The sequence below is a fragment of the Penaeus japonicus genome, unplaced genomic scaffold (genome assembly GCF_977035675.1).
Source record: "Penaeus japonicus unplaced genomic scaffold, GWHDUDI00000001_assembly GWHDUDI00000025, whole genome shotgun sequence".
NCBI classification, from domain to species: Eukaryota; Metazoa; Arthropoda; class Malacostraca; order Decapoda; family Penaeidae; genus Penaeus; species Penaeus japonicus.
The window spans coordinates 28,255,037-28,260,890 of NW_028234427.1; positions in this window are offsets into that span (position 1 = coordinate 28,255,037).

Genomic DNA, 5,854 nt, shown 5'->3' on the forward strand with positions numbered 1-5,854 from the left:
CTCATGACTGTTATTTTGACCCTCTGAACCACACACAGGCTAATTAGTGTCCAATGTAAGGATTGTGGTCATTGTTATTTAGTTCCAGTGTAATCAGTTTCACAGAATGTCTTTGGAAATTGTATTCAAGTTCTGTTTCTAGTCTCATGGTTGTTGAGCTTTGTTTATAATTTAATATAACTATTCATGTAATGTATTTACATGTATATTTTAAATCTGATTACCTTTTTCCTCTATTGAGGTAAAGGAATGGTGTATGTAATGACATGTTGCTAATAAAAGAGATTTTTACAGCCATGTGACAGTTTGAATATGAAGACAAAGATGATCTGGCTTTCTTATTTTGTCAGTTATCCTAAAAGTTAAACCAGAAATGAAGGCTATAGTATATTAAATTTCCTCAGTAATTTCTGCTTTGAAAAAATGACCTTGATATTTGGGCTGAAGAAGAGGATGGTCACTTTCATTTTGGATTTCGGTAAAGGGCAAATTTGGGATGCTGCATCTTTTATTATCTTCATTGGAACACCAATAAGTTACTAATGCAAGAGTTGCTTCATCTATTATCACTTGGAAAGCAAAAGAAAAGCCAAAGCCACACAGCTTACAAAAAAGAGTAAAATTTATCTGCATAATGGGGATAAATATCTAGAAATGGTTTTACAATTGCAGAATAACTTATCTGTCTTTTCAGTTTGAAACCTACAATGCATATCTTGTGTGACTCCTGAGAGAAATGATCCTACTAAGGAGAGAAATGCTCTGACCTTTTAGGGTCTAGTAGGAAAAGGTATTGTTTAGAATAGATTATCAAGTGAAGTACCCCCCTTGTTCTAGCAACTAGTAAATCAAAACACTGGTTTTCCCAGCTATTATTTGGTTGCCATGGAGTCCTACATAGTCATGCCAGAATAAACATGGTAAAGCTTTGATAGCTTTCAAAAGTGATTTTCTAGTAACTATACATAAACTTTATATGGAATTGTGCCATCATCCTTTACTTATGCAGGTTATTTCCATATTGCAGCAGTTATCATTTTACTACCTTTGCTAAGGGAGTATTATTTAAACACCACAAATAACTTCGCTGGGTTGGACCACTTTTCTAGTGCACTTTCCCTTTTACTTTAATTACAAGCTATGTGTTTCTCAGTTGAGTAACTAGGGAAACATACCAAATATTAATTGATTCACTTACTACTATTTATTATACTTGGCCAATGGGAAGACAACCATTCTAGATAATGCCATAGGGAAACTTTATATTCTGCATTTTTGTGGACTCTTCAAGACAGTTACCAGATATAAAATGTGATTCTTTTATCATGACCCCTTCTAAAATCTTAGAATAAGGGTTCCAAGCAATATGAAACAATTCAATTATGAATACTTGAGCACATTCTGTCTCCAAATCTCAACATCATCCTGCTTGCAGATGCTGTTACAATAACTTTGGAGATCATGTATATATGTGTGTATGTGTGTATGTATATGTATATATATATATATATATATATATATATATATATATATATATATATATTTAATTTATTATATACATATATTATATATATATAGCATATATATATATTATAAGAACAATATATATATATATATATATACATATGTGTACATTATACTTGATGTATATATTTTACATATATATTTATAAACATATTATATTATATATTAAATATATATATATATACATTTATAATATTATATAATATCTATATATATTGATATACATTACTTATATAGATAGATACATATAATATATATATATATATTTATATTTTACTATCTATACATCTATTCTAGATATATTTAACATTAGATTTATATATACATTATATATATTTATATATTTTATTAATATATATACATATATATCTATATATATAATAATATACATATATATATATATATATATTATACTATATATATATATATATATATATGTTATTTTAGATTATATACTTATATGTATATATATATATTTATATATTTGATATATATACATATTTTGTTATATATATTATACATATTATATTTTTATTTATACAGATAATAATAGATGTATTTATTTTCTTGTATAGATATTTCATACATATATATGTCTCTTTTATAATCTTCGTTTTAATATAATACTAGAAATCGCTTCAATAGTAACGTTGGTAGTTACATATTATGACTCTTTTTCTATTTTTATATATATAATATTTATATTACCTTATATTTATAAAGTTATATATTCAGTGTTTATATATTGTTTTATATATACTTTTTATATTTTTATATACATTATTTATATTTATAGACTTATTGATTTACTATTACATATATATATATAGATAATTTTATATATTTATATATTTATATATTGATATAATAGATATATACAGTTTATTTTATATACTATATTTATACTTATATATATATATATATATATTGATAGTTATATTTTTATTTTTTGACTTTGTATATCTAAATAATATATAGATATATATTTATATATAATATATTTTTATATATTATTTATTTGACATATATATATACATATATATATTTCATATATATATATATCATATATATATGTTTACAATTATATATAAGACATTTTATTTAATATAATATATTATAATATTTATTATATTTTTTTATATATATACATAATTATATATAATTATATTATATTTTACTCACCTATTTATTTATAGATAATACTTTTATATATATTTATATATATACATTCATATTTTGAACATATACATACTATCATATATATTGACATATCTATTTATATATATATATACATACTATATTTATATTTTACATATCTATTTATTATACATATATATAGATATAAAATATATTTATTATTATATATTTATTTATATTTTTATATATATTCCGTCTTTTTAAGACTATCTTTATTATATGTTTATCGATTTTTTTTGAGTATCGAGTTTTTATAGTTGATATATCCGCTTCGCATGTATATTATGTTATTTTTATTTATATACACAATAGACTACGGTTATATATATATATATCTGTTATATATTATACTATATTATATTATATATATATATACACTTGATATAATCTTACGTTTTATTTATATATATTTATATATCATTTATATCAGAGTTTTGATATTTACGTTATATATATAGATACATATTGATATACCATTTATTTATATTCAATGATTATTATATTCATATATATTTATACATATATATATTTAATTTCATATTTATTTAATAGATTTACATATTTTATTTATTTATTTTATATATTGACTTATATAGTTGTCTTTTTATACGATTTGTTTCGAATTTTAATATATATTTACATTATATATATATATATATTATATAGATTTTACATTATATATATATATATAGATATATTTTTATATTTATAGTTTATACTTATATATATATATATTAATATAAATATTTATATATAGATATTCTAGTTATTGAGATAGTTATATTATATTTTTAACATCAAATATTTCTCTACATATTTTTTATTTATACTAAATCCTGTTATAATATATATATATATATATATATATATTATATATATTACATTATTATAACACATATATATATATAAATACTACTATATACACCTATATTTGCTATATACATTTTATTAGAATATATTTATGTGACTTAGTATGTTTATATATATAATATTATCTACGTATCGTTACCCTATATTATTGACATATGCATATCATAAATAGATATTATATACATACTACTATGCATAACATATATTTATGTACATGTATTTATATTTTATTTTTTTTATATATATCTTACTATATATATTAATGACTAGAGACTATTTGCATATGTATATCTTATACTTGTCAAATTCTAGGTATATATAATAATATATGCCTATTTATATATATATTTATGTTGTATATAGATATATTTATACATAATTTGTATATATAGATACATACTATGTATATAGAAATCATATTGAGATATTTTGATTTATTTTTATAATAATTAAATATTTTGATTAATTTTTATACTTATATATATCGTATTAGTTATAAAATTATATATATAATATTATATATTATATATAATATAATATACATATAATTTTACATATATATATAGATATATTATATTGATATATAAATATATTATTGATACTTTAGTCTGTATATATATATATATATATCATGTATATATGTCTATTTAGATAGTATATTTGTATATATGTATGATATATTTATATGAATTATATTATTATATCTACTCTCTTTTATATAACATTATTTTGTATAGATTATACATATTGACATAAATATTTTATATATATTTATATATATCATTAGTATATACTGGATATTATATTTTGTATTATATATTTATATATATATATATGTATATATATATATCTTCGTTCATACTGTTTGATATGTCATAGTATATACTGATATTATACTATCCATATATATATATACATATTGATGTATATATATTATACATATTATGTATATATTATATATATATACATACTATATATATTCTATATAACACGCTACGATACGTTCTATTTTTTATACATTTATGTGATAATACTTGTATTTATACATATATATAGTTCGCTATACTATATTTATATATTATATATATTTTATATATTATATATATATATATAGCTAATATATGATGTTACCTATATAAATATGTATATATATATGTATATTTACTATACTAAACTTACTATATATTTACATGTACATTTGTCTATATATATATATATTATATATATATGTTATCTATATCTATTATGTATATTCATATTTATATATATACATATATATATATATATGTACCTACATAACAGATATATTATATACATACATATATATATATATATATACATATTTATATATAAAATAAAATATAACTATTATATATACTTATAATTATCTATAATATATATATAATAAAAAATAAAATAAGATATATAATATATATATATACATATATACTTATTTATATTATATATATACATATATATTATATGATGAATATATACGTATATCTTACATATTATACATAGTCTCTCTCCATAGATATGATTATAGTAGCTATATAATATATTATATATATAATTTATATATATTTACATATATACATATATACTTATTTTACAATATTATACATATTATTAGATATGTTTAAGATTTCATAAATAATATTCTTTGTATATATTTACATATATACATATATATATATAACATATATAATATATATATATATATATGTATATATATATATATAAATTATATATATAATATATATATATATATATATATATATATATAGTGTGTGTGTGTGTTTTGTGCTCTGTAATTGAAACACATACCTGGTATTAAATAAATTCTGAGTTCATTAGTTTTAGGAAAAACTATGAACTTTTCCACAGAGCATGATCACTTGAAACAGTGAATATTTGTAATCAAAACAATTAACCCGTTAACGACGGATGACGTGTTTTTTTGTCATACATGACGCAGGAGCTCTTGCCTGACAATGGGCGTCATGACGTTCTGGGATTTTGGATCACTATGTTATTTTATTGTGCTATGAGTGATAAGTGAGTAATGTTGACAATTGCAGTCATAATTATTATAACTGCTGTAATATTAAGCAAAATGGGTTTCAACTCACTTCCAAAACCTAGATGGCATCACTTTCTTCTAGCACCAGCATATGTGAACTATGTGTTTACTAAAAAACAAAAGGATCTACTGGCCTACAGCTTAATGGTAATTTCTTGAACAAAATCAAGGGAAAACTTC